Genomic DNA, 12,500 nt, shown 5'->3' on the forward strand with positions numbered 1-12,500 from the left:
TTTTTTTCATCTTCAATTACAGCTTGTCCTGAGGAGAGCTTTAGTACTCCTCGTGGCTAAAGATGGCGTGGTGGAAACACACCCAGACACCATTTCTCCTTGTATTCCCACTCCCACTGGTCTGCGCTCTGATTTCCACTATTAATTACACCACAGTTGGGATGCCTAATCTCTTCATTCATGTGTCTTCTTCCCCATTGCTACACGCCATCTCACACACACACGCACACACACATACACATACACACACACACACACACACACACACACACACACACACACACACACACACACACACACACATCCCTGCTTTCCATTACTATACATAAGCGTGTGTGTATGGCAGGGTCTGAACTGGCTCAGTGTGGGTCCTGCCCTTCCTGTACTGTCTGAGTGACGCCCTTGCCACTACACATACCACACTCAGCCTTCCGCACACCCTTTCATGCTTTTGTTATCCCTCTGTTCTATCCATTCTTCCAGAGTGGAGGTCAGAAACACAGAACACACAGACACTCCCGTTCACGTACATGCATGCATACACTCACACACGCACGCGCTCGCAGAAGCTGTCCCTGAATACTTCAAAGTACATTGCGTGTGTAAGCGCGTGGCTTTGTGTGCTCGCATGTCCACGAGCAGAACCGAGAGCAGTGATGTTTAGGTAAACAGATTTGTCCCGGTGGGCTGGCTGTGCTGGGGTCCCACAGACCTCTGTCATATCGTTTACTGTAAGATGGCTAAGCCCTGCTGGCTTCCGCTCTGATCCTCTGTTGCTGCAGGCTGTCTGAGTGCTGCTCTTTCTCTCTCTCTCTCTCTCTCTCTCTCTCTCTGTTTCTCTTTCCCTCTCTCTGTCTCTCGCTTGCTCCCCACCCCCCCCTCACTCTCAGCTGCCCCTGTGTGTCAGTAGCATGGAGAGTATGACCCATTCCTCCTAACACTAGGCTTAACCCCAACACTGATACCACACACTTTCTCAGTCCCACTAAATCCCCAGTAAAAACCCCGATGTCTTCACTTCAGCTTGACAGCATACTCCCAACCTTTGTGCTCTCTCATGCAGTTAACACACACACACACACACACACACACACACACACACACACACACACACACACGCACACACACACAGCAGTGAAGTGCTTCACTGCTCAAGCCAGACAGGCGGGCCACAGGTAATCACATATGTAATGTTTATTAAAGTGCGCACTATCCCCTTCCTAGGGCACTTCGGACCACGACCTTTTGCTTTTAGAAGTGTTTGGGCGGCATATTGCAAACGGCATGGCTAAGAGCATTTCAATTAACGTGGGCTATTACGCTAGGCGCCGCGACCCAGAGAGAGTTAGAGCAGTGCAGACCACAGCCCAGCCCACGAGACACGCGTCTCTGCCTACAGCCTGCTGGAGAACATAACCCCACGTAACAGGGGGGGTTACCACGACAAAGAGAGGAAGGTTCGGTTATAACAACATGTAAACACCAGGCAGACTGCAGGAAAAAGAGAGAGAGTGAGGAGAGAGAGAGAGAGAGAGAAAGGTAGAGAGAAAGACAGGAAGGCGTGAGCAAGGGATGAAATAAAGCAGCAGGAGGGTGGACCGGTGTCACAGGGGTTAATGTAATCCTCAACACATTGACCTTTGACCTGTGTCTAGCTAGGGGTCACATCTGTTGGATGCTGGACTCAGCACCTCAGCCTGCTTCTTCTGCTTTTCCCAAGAACGAGTTTATCCGACCACTGACAGAAACAGGACACTCGTTATCAAAGACTTCTGAAAAGAGTCCCTGCTCCTTTTGAGCTGATCGGACTTGTTATTAAAGAAAAAAGAAACAACTTTTGCCTCCAAGTTAGCACCTCTAGCCCCTTAAAGAGCGACTGCCGCCCCTCTAATTAGTTTCCCCGAGCTGGGCGGGCGTCGTCAATCGGACGCCACCGGAGCGTCTGCGACAGCCCAACGTCAGCGCTAAGTGCAGCAGTGTGGCGTGGGAGCATGTGGCATGTGCGAGTATGGTGTTACCTACACCCTCAGTAAATGAGACCGAGTTGACGGCACCGGCCATCAATTATTCAGAAGCTGAGATGGCAATTATGGCACTGAGCACAACCAACATGAATATTTTATGAAGGCTAACGCAGACGGAGAGAGAGAGAGAGAGAGAGAGAGAGAGAGAGCGGGGGAGGAAGAGAAAGAGACAGAGGGTTATGGACAGAAAGAGAGCGACGGCACAGAATACAAATGCATCCGGACTGCGTCCATACTGCCGGGCCGTGGCGAGCAGCACTCTGGGGCGCTGTCCTCCGGGGCGGTGATATCTCTCTTCATCTGCCTGATCCCTTCCTCTCTCCTCACCTTCTGCCCCTCCGTCTTTATCGCCGCCGGCCCGATCGCGTCGCCCGGGAATGATCTGAGCGAGACGTCTCAAAAGTGTCCCCGTTCCAGAACCCCCCCCCAACCGTTACACTCAGTACTGCGGGCACGGCAGGAATGCTGCAGTTGTCTCGGGCCGTGCCGTGCGAGTCGCGGCTAATTGAGTAACAGGACACTGCGCCGAGGACTGATGGCCTAATCTACGGCCCCTCCGTGCCCAATCCCCCCCCACGCCCGCTCTCTGGCTCTCGCTGGCTGGGGCCCCCGCTTGCAAAAAAAAAAAAAAAAAAATCCTCACATTGCTCACACTTCAAAAATACACGCCGCGCAGTCCTGGCTGGATCTAGAAGGCCCAGAAGTGACGACATGCGCCGTCGCCCTCGTGGTTCAGATAGGGCTAAGGAATGCGCAGCAGCGCTAAAACATCGCTGGCAAAATGAAACTGAATTCCTCTGTGGAAGGAAAAAAACAGCTGGAAGTACATCGATGTGACACTTCCAACAAGTCTTGCCCTCCCATTCGCTTCAGGCAGACCAAGAGCAGGCCTGGGGTGCTGACAGCTCGGAAATTGCTTACAATACACATCTCCGAAAGATCTATCCCAGGCAAAAAAAGGGAAAATATCACCAGCTTGCTTAGCTGGTCTTTCAGATGCCCCCCTGATCCACCACCCCTCCCCATGTTTGTTATGGCTGGATTTCTGCACTGGCCTGCCAGTTTGGTGCCAACAGCAACCCAAGAAGTATTTCAGAAAAAAAAAAGACAATTTGCTTATCATAACACAAGAGGAAAAGGAAAGGAGCTCTAGTTTCCGCAATTGAATCCAAGTGATTTTGTCCTGGAGTGAATTTTCACAGGAGGTCATGTGTTGTTTTTTGATGAAGCGCTCCTAAGTATTTCAACAGCTAGAAAATCTATCTGGAAAGACTTTCACCCGCAGCTTCAGCTGGAACAAAGGGGAGGTTAACGTACCCCGGATATTCCAAAATGCTATGTTTGGAGCTCGTATGAAACTTCGGAAATTTCTGTTGTGTGTTTCGCCACAGTTTAACAATTCATGCCGCCAGCTAATTCCACGGCTGTCTGCGGCAGCCGCAGAGACGTTTCCCAAACAGGCCTAGAAGTTGTTTGGCAACGATGTTTACTTATCGCGATTACACTTCTGGGTCTCCTCTGCGCTCTGCGGTCCTGCGTGATCAATCTGTTCCTTATGCCATTACAGTGCTAGCGCCATCTATTCACGAGCTGGAGAGAAGGCATATAGGAGACGCGCCATAGCAGACAAAACCAGAAGCGAGAGAAAGATGAGAAGGGGAGAGAGAGAGAGAGAGAGAGAGAGAGAGAGAGAGAGAGAGAGAGAAGACGGGAGAAGGAGCGACGGGGAGAAGAGGCAATGAGGAGCATGATTCCCCATCAGATAGGGGGACTAAACCCCAGAGAGGAGCGACGTGTGGATGGGCGAATTATTTTACATAATAAACGCTTCATATTCGAGCCTGTAATTGATAGCTGAAGCCAGCCGAGGCAGCGCGACCGACAACGCCAGGGCCCTGGGAGCTGTCAGTCAACGCCGAGCCGCCGTAGAGGGCCTAACCATCGGCATTCGCCGAGCGCCATCGTTACCGCTGACGTTGCTGTTTACAAGCGGCGCCGGAACCCCTGGGGCAGAGAGCAACGGGATGGGTGTGTCGTGGCGTGGAGCCCCTCGGTATTGACGACAGCACCAGGGAGAAGTCAATCATGTCCGAGACGGAGAAAGAGAAAGCGGGCGCGAGTGAGAGTGAGACAACAGAGGGAAGAGAGAAGAGTTGTGGTGTTGCCTACTCGCTAGCCCGCTTACAGCTGTTTCTGCCATTCCCTGTACAGATTTACACGGACAGCGTGACTGGCTCAGGCTTAACCTTGGTGGTAATTGTCAAATTAACGACAGATTAGAAGGCAGATTACAAGATGTCACCGGCTTTAGCCGGTCACACGGAAATGAGAAGATGCATAATCTGCAAGCGGCCCCCGAGCGCACGGCGTTTGATACGGGCGCGAGGCACCGCGGCGCGCGCGGGAGAGACGGTGGTAGCGTCACACGGGCTTCGCTGTCTCCTCAGAAGCAGAAACGTGCAGAAGCAGACCCACGTCAACGCACGAAAGTGCCGCAAAGAGCAGAAGGAAAAAAAAAAAAAGGACTGTGTTTGCGCAGGAAAGATCTATATACTCAGTGTTTTACATAGATTTTAAAAGCAGAGAGGGAGAGATGGAGAGAAAAAGAGAGAGAGAGAGAGAGTAAGAAAGAGAGACCACCCTCCTGTATATTTCAGAAGCTGTAGGCAAACACCTCAATAATTCATGGTGGAGAAATTGATTTTTTTTTTCCTTTGGCGAAAGGCAGCAGCTGTGGTGGTGAGGTGGAGGTAGGGAGAGAGGGATGGAGGCGTGGTGGTGTTGGTGGAGGGATGAGGGTGGGTGGAGGTTGGGCGGCTAGGGGGGATCATTAGCCTGACCACTTATTCCATGAACAATGGAGGCCTACGGTACGTTCAAATTAGTGCCAAAGGGCGAAACAGCACTCGCTTATCTCGGAGAGGGGCTTGTTTACGTTTGAAAAAGATCCCAGTTGATCCCTCATTCTTGCTCTTCCCAGCGAAACACGGCGGGGAGTGGCGGACCGGGCCGGGAAGGCAGGCGGGCGCGCTCGCTGTACACGTGGGGGGGGTTTTGGGAAGGGGCGCTTTTGGGGATGCAAGTGCAAATGAGGTGGAGTCAGGGTTAAGCTCCGGGGCGGCTTAGCGAGAGGAGCTTGGGGAGACGTGCATTCTGCATTAAAGAAGGAGGGGGAACGGAGACCTGACCTTTCTAAAAACGCTCAGAGACAACTTGTTTACTGTACTCCCACTGAGAAATGATGATGCCAAAGAAACAAGCAAGAAGGAGAGAGAGAAGAGGGGGAGGGAGGGAGGGAGAGAGAGAGAGAGAGAGAGAGAGATCGTCCCGCTTGTCTGGTAGAATCAGCTCTTCGCAGCTCTGATGTCGCTGCCAGCGAAGCACTGGGTGAGAGCGACATCCCTTCGCCATCCTGTGCACTTACAGATAATTCATCCCATCAGAGCTGAGGGGACGTGTATTGACATCTAACACTTTCTAACGTCCCTTCACCAGCTTCTGTGATGCGGAACGCAAAGGACAGGGGGACCTTTTCACAGCAAGTGCTCTCTCTCTCTCTCTCTCTCTCTCTCTCTCTCTCTCTCTCTCTCTCGCTCTCTCGCTCTCCCTCTCCCTCTCCCTCGCTCTCGCGCTCCCTCTCTCTCTCTCTCTCTCTCTCTCTCTCTCTCTCTCTCTCTCTCCCCTTTCTTGCTCCCACTCTCTTCCTCTTCCGCTCTTTCCGCTTTTTTCCCATCCTCTCTCTCTCTCACTCTCCCGGTCACCCTGCCTCTAACCCAATTAAAGCAGCCCACCTCCAGCTCCCCCCTGGGCGCGGCGGGGCCCACACCTTCGTGCTTGCGAGGGCAGCTCTGCCATTTCGCCGGCGAACGGCAGCAGGACTCCTGACAAGCGGAGGAGTTTGACTGTTGAGGCTGAAATGTCACGGGAAAGAGTTTTGAGTCCCGCGTTCTGCTGTAGCCTCGGTGAGCGCTCGCCGGCTGGCGGAGAGACAGCTGGCCTGCCGTGATTTAGCGCGGCTATAAACGCACACGAATGGGTTCTTTAATTGTGTGCAGTATCACCGTTAGGGTTAGTCCACATGTCTGATTACAGATAAGCAGCATTATGAATGGCATGTGTGTGCGTAACACGAGTTAGTCTGAGAGAGACAGCTGAGACTGAGAGAGAGAGAGAGAGAGAGAGAGAGAGAGAGAAGGGGGGAAAGAGAAGGATGTGTCTCTACCAGTCCCCATTAGTGACTGCAGCTGTGTGTGTATGTGGGTGTCGATGAGATAGAGTGTCTCTCCTGCCTGGTAATCTGGCCCTGATAATTTATTATTTACATTATATTAGACGACGGCACGCAGTCAAACAGAAGCAGGACAAAACTGCAGCATATTGATTTTAACAGTGCGCAGTCTGCTGCGATTTGTGGCAGCGCGGGACGTTGCCGGAGCACAGGGGCAGGACACCAGCACAACACACGCTAATGCACACTTTAAACATTTAGCAATATATGGGGTGGTGGGACTGATAGCTGAGAGGTGACCAGCAGTGTGACTCCTCTCCTCTTCTCTTCTCTTCTGTTCTCTTAAAAGCATTTCTCTTTCGCAAAAGGGAACACTGTTAGTCTATTCTGCCCCCTGCCTCAGGCAATCAGAGATAAGTGTTGTGATCCTCCTCGTGCCTGAATACAATGCTTAATTAGAAGCAGAGGATTATGGTCGTTAGGCACGAGGCGAAAGAGTCGCTGCAGCACTACTGTGGCGATGCCGTCACCTTTTCATTAGTGTTTTCGCTAATTACTAGTTCCAGGCTGTTTGGAGTTAGTGTCATTAGCCAGTGGTGCAGGAGATATTAGTACAGCAAATTGGAATGGCTTTCTATTGGGTTAAAGCGCAAAACATTCTCCCCTCATAAAAAGAGAGGTGAGCGTTATTAAATTAGCCGGCAAAGCTCACGGAGTAAATGTCTGCAAATGAGTGGATTCTGGTCTCTGTACCTCCCAGCACAAATTTACCCAAATAATTACACACCCAGGCCTGCCAAAGCAGTCATATTTTAATAATCTCACTTTCTTGCTTTCATTAAATTAAAATGGGGATTATGTGTCACTTTGGTACAATTAAACACACAATCAGGACCTGGGAAAGAAAGAAAAACATCAAAGCAATAATAACTTTTAAGTAATCCCTATAGAGAGAGGTGTTATTACATCCCATACAACAAACATGCTAGTAATTGCTGGCAGTACGGCGTGCTCGGTGGGACATTTCTAGATCTGTGAGCCGAGCCATCATCAAGCTCAAGATCTGCGGGGCAAAGAGCGCAATCACCCTGTCCTCGTCCTAACCGCATGGAGCGTGTCCGCTACAGGATGATCAAAGCTAATGCAAGAACACAAGTCTTTAAAACCGTGGCTGAGACGATTAACCATGGTTCTCTGAGTCCCACCATCACGAACACAGTCTAACTCCAGTCTGTCCTTGAAGCAGCTGACTACTTCGAAAAGAAAACGACCAGACTGTGGAGCAGGATAAGAAGGACACACTCGACCTGGACACACGGGGACAGAGCTGCTTCTGTCCTCACCCAGGCAGACCAGGGACGTTATTTAATCGTCGTCTTGAGATGCTGACCCGACACCGCATGTCTGCTTTTATAATGGTTGCTTTGGAATCCCAGGATCAGAGGAAGCACCTCCGCGGAGGGCGCGGGGGGTTTAGGGCTCTCCCCAGCCTCTGTGCCCACGGTGGCACAGGGCCTGGGAGACAGGGATACAGCCTGCGGCGGGAGCAGCTCTCTGGAGCGGCTCTTCATCGCAACCTCATTCTTTTGTGACATTTTAATTCATAATGCCATAAGCCATTTTCTGCTATTGATAAAATAAATGCAGATCTGTTAATATAAGAAACAGAATTTTTATCTGGGCTATAATAATCCATGAATAAATCCATAATCTCAAAGGGATTAATAGAGCATGTCTTGTCACACAGAACGTACGCTGTTCTAAAGGGTTTAACTGATCCATATTAATGGCACTTGAAGAATGGAGTTAACCTGAGTGAATCATCCCTTTCACCTCACAATTAAAAGCTCTTACACACACACACACACACACACACACACACACACACAAAAGCCAGCATGTACGGGAACAGGAACTCCGAAGCGGTACTCTGTCTCTGTTACCCAGGAGGCATTAGCCGGGCTGTGTCATTATCCAATCAGACGGGGGTTTCTTTTGGCTGCTTTATCCTGCCCGTTTCCTCTCGGTTCCTCTCTGGCGGGCCGTGTAGGCAGCATGGGGCGCAGGGGGGTGGGGCTTTGCGGGGGCCGCGGAGCCATTCCTTCAGCAGCGCTGGCAGCCCCTTTCATTATTTACACTGTTTACTTCAGGCAGGCGGAGTCACGGCCCGCCGCCAGATTTATCTGCCTGAGAAATGGCCGCCGTCACGCGGCTCATCCTCCAGACAAAAGCCACGCGCACGCTCGTTGCACCGCCACACTAACCCGCTTCATGAAGTGTGTAATGCAGTCCTCTCTGGCAAGGGGCAGGGCTTGAAGTGGGGGGGGGGGTTCATTTGTCTTCTGCTTTATTAAACTAATATATAACAATCTCGTGCCCGCTGGTAAACACGGCACACAGCTACCGCGGCTCAGAGCACAGCCGCGGTGAGAGGGAGATGGACCCGGAGCGAGGGACAGAGGAGAGGGGAGAGAGAGAGAGAGAGAGAGAGAGAGAGAGAGAGAGAGAGAGAGATGAACAAGGAGGGAGAGAGGGGAGAGAGAGAGAGAGAATCGGGCTCTGCTGGCAGGTTGCTGGAGGAGAGTTGTCTCTGTAGTGAGGTGCCCAGGGCAGTCTGGATCAGACGTCGGAGATTTTGTAGAGAAACACAAACGACTTCGCCGTCCCACCCCGGTGAATACTGTATCCGCTTCGCTTTCACACTCCATTAGGCATCAGCTTACCCGAGTCTGGCTATGAAGGCGTAGGCGCTCATTCTCGGATGGCCCTTCAGTGCTTTAATAATAAAGGAGAAGGTTTATATTTGTAACTCGTCTATTGAATGCAGAAGTCGAAATTGAAAGTGACGCGTGCCAAGAGAAGAAACAATAATCACGGAGACATGTCTGTCGTGGCGGCGTGGTCCGCGAGACCCAAACCGCCGCTCACGCCGAGCCCGAGGGACTCGGCTAATGGGAACCACATGCTCCGCTCCTGTACTGCTCTCTGTAGCCCGGCCTCCTCTGGAGTGTGAGGAGTGTGTCTTTGGCGTCTTTGGGAGCCTGTGCCTCATTACCGCGCGGAGGCGGCCGCGGGGCGACCAGGAATGCCCGCCGCCCCGCTGACGCGCTTTGCCCCGCTCCTCTGTCGTCGGCCACCTCCTCTTACGTTCGTGTTTCCCCGCCCACGTCCTCCCCTATCTCCTCCTGACCCCCCTGTTTCTGGTTCTGTGGCAGGAGGTGCTACCTGCATACGGGGCGCATTGGCCATGCATCACTGACACTTCATCTCAGCCCGACTGCCTCGTTTCCGTGGTGACCCCTTCCTCCCCCACCCCTGGGTCGCTCGCGTTATTGAAGGAGATTTATGAGGCGGTGTCCGGTGCCAGGAGCGGCGTAGGCTGACCCCCGGGGGCCGAGCAGGCGGCAGGGGGGCCCATTAATAACCCTCAGGCCCGGCTTGGGGTCCCGGCCTGGGCTACGGAGGCCCGGGCGCTGTCCCGCCAGCTCCGGCCGCATACGACAATAGGGAGGAGGGTGGGGAGGGGGCATGCGAGCCCTGATGCGGGGAAGCAGAGGCAGGGATCTGGCACGCGCACCCAGGCCCCTGCCGCGGAGCTCTACAGAGCCACGGCGTGTGATGGATGGGGAGAGGCAGATGCTATCTGAGCCTGGGCCATCTGTAAGGGCTCAGAGTAACAGTAGGGTCACTGACAGAGAGAGAGAGAGAGAGAGAGATAGAGAGAGAGAGAGAGAGAGAGAGATTAAAGCCCAGAGCAAAGAATACAAGGAGAGAGGGTTCAGTGCTGTTTGATCATGTAATGCGTTCTACGCAACATCTCTGAATCGCTGAACTCTTGCACAGGACATCACTTAAGCCATTGTATACACATTACATACACACTTTAAGTTTCAAACTTTAAATAAGAGCCTGATAATTAACAAAGTACCGTAATAGTATGATAATAATACACTGCACATTGAGCCTGTGGCTTTCTTTGTGTGTGTGTGTGTGTGTGTGTGTGTGTGTGTGTGTGTGTGCGCGTGTGTGTGTGACCATGAAAGCCGGACACTCAGAGCGGAAACGCCTCCATGTTGGGCATGTCTATTTAAAGAGCGATGTTTTATTCAGCCACAACATCTCATTGCACTGAAAAATTTATCAATGCACGCCGCTCTCTACCTGATCGGCCACCACGTCTGGTAATTCCACACTATCCTCACCATTAAATATTTCACAGAACAAATGGATGAACACAGAGGCGGGGCCGGACCCTCTCGCCTGACCTGGGCAGGGGTTAAAGCTTAACGGGTGAGGGGGCAGGCTTGCCCCCTCAGTCGGCCACCCCAGATGAGGCAGCCAGGGTGCGGAGGAGCCAAGGGGCCCCGTCCCCGTGCCTCTGCACGTCTGCTGGAACAACCCGGGGGCCTTGGAGCGCCACGGCTCCCTGCGTTCCTCTGCTTCAATATGCTTCGTTCAAAATTCAAATGAGCGATGCATGCATTTGCATCCCTGGAGTCGTCTCTCACTGCAGAGCCACCCTTGCGGGATTTTGAGGAAAGGATCAGAGAAGGCAAGCCGAGCACCCACTTGCCCTGGCCGAGCGGAGCGAGGGAACAGATCTGAGGTCAGAGAGGGGGTGTTCGCGTGCTGTAGGAGAGAGAAGCTGGGCAGTGAGGAATGAGCGTGTGTGTGTGTGTGTGTGTGTGTGTGTGTGTGTGTGTGTAGTGCAGTCATAAATACGGCACTGTCGCTGTGATGGACATGCTCAGTAGGCATGGCTGATTGAAACACTTCCTCCTTAAAGCGACCCCCATAAATCTGAGCGGTACAGAGTTGTCGACAGAGCGGGTCTCCTCCGGCTGGGCGGACCACCGCTGCGTGCTGGCCCTCTCCCCCTGCCAGGAGCCTGAAACGCAGCCCCGCCGCATCGCTCTGCACCTGTCACGCCGCAGCTATGACCGATGAAGAATGGCTCTGTCAGCAGGCTGCTCACAGAGTGTTATTAGCCAGCTCTGTAAACACAGTCACGCAACCTCGGTTTCAGCGCCATTACAAACAACAACACAAACACACGCGCACACACACACACACACACACACACACAAAACCCCTGCTCTCAATCAGCCCTGCGTCCCGACACACCCCACGGACAGGAGTAGAGGCCAGGCACCAGGGCGAAGGTCAGGGTCACCTGCTGACCTGGCGCATGGGCTGACCTCTACTCAAGAACCCAATAACACTTTATTGCTACGGGACCCGGCGAACAAAGGAACCAGCTGTGTGAAATCTGCCCCATTGTGTGCGTACCAAACTGCGAGGATACGGGGACGTAGTTTATAACTGCTGGAGAATGATGTATACACACTCATATTCGGCGCTCCCAAACTAAATTATAAGCGTATATACCGTTAGCTATTTTTAACTTGATAAAAAGCCCCTGGGCAGGGGAGGGCACATTTGCACGCGGTGTTATGTAGATAGATGCCCTCATTTTATTCACGCTTATTTATCGGCTATAAGCATCGTGTTAAATCACGCCCAGCGCGATGCCCTCTGTGCCGGCTGTCGCCGGCGAGTTCCGCTCTTCTTATTCGCGCGCATGCCGATCGTTAGGCAAGAGGCGGGAGAAATGTGGTGATGGGGACCTGCAGACGCGACGGGGGCGAGTCAGCCGTATGAACTCCCGAAGCGACCCCGCCGAAGTCCAAGAACGGCGGGACGGAACGAAGAACGGGTCGTACCAAGCGGCCGAGCGGCTTCCCAGCAACTTCCGGAAAGGAGAGACGGATCGGAGAGCGCCGTGCCAAAACGGCTGGCTCTCCCTATCCCGCCTTGCCGGGTAAGTAAGGGAGTAACGCCGCCCCCCTCGGCCGGGCGGGCTGGCCTGGGCTTCGTGGCCCGGCAGTACCTGAAAGGTAAATGTGGGGGCGGAGTGCAGTGGGGTCACAGAGGTGACTGGAGCACAGGGTGCCAGAGGACATGTTGTGTCCCCCTCCGTGTTTGTCAAACAAATTAAACACGTTCTGGAGTCTTCACCTGCCCCAGCCACCATGCCACATATGGCCCAGCAGAAACAAAATAAGGCACCGCGCATACATTACCATACTTAATCAACCGCCCTCTCCATTTAATATGCAAATGTGCTGAAATATTACTGAATGCCGTCTGTTCTAAATGAATAAATTTGAATCGCAATTAGAATAATCCTTTATAATTAATGAAAACTGTCAATTTCAGTTTATAACTAATTTGATTAACGAGATGAT

At 52.5% G+C, this 12,500-nt stretch overlaps 1 protein-coding gene across 5 annotated transcripts in view; it reads right to left on the bottom strand.

Moving 5' to 3' along the window:
* Nucleotides 1-12,500, bottom strand: part of ebf1a (EBF transcription factor 1a) — a 105,101-nt gene that overhangs the window by 37,315 nt on the left and 55,286 nt on the right. The window lies entirely within an intron of this gene.

Source organism: Electrophorus electricus, chromosome 16, assembly GCF_041902795.1.
Source record: "Electrophorus electricus isolate QZ-2024a chromosome 16, ASM4190279v1, whole genome shotgun sequence".
NCBI classification, from domain to species: domain Eukaryota; kingdom Metazoa; phylum Chordata; class Actinopteri; order Gymnotiformes; family Gymnotidae; genus Electrophorus; species Electrophorus electricus.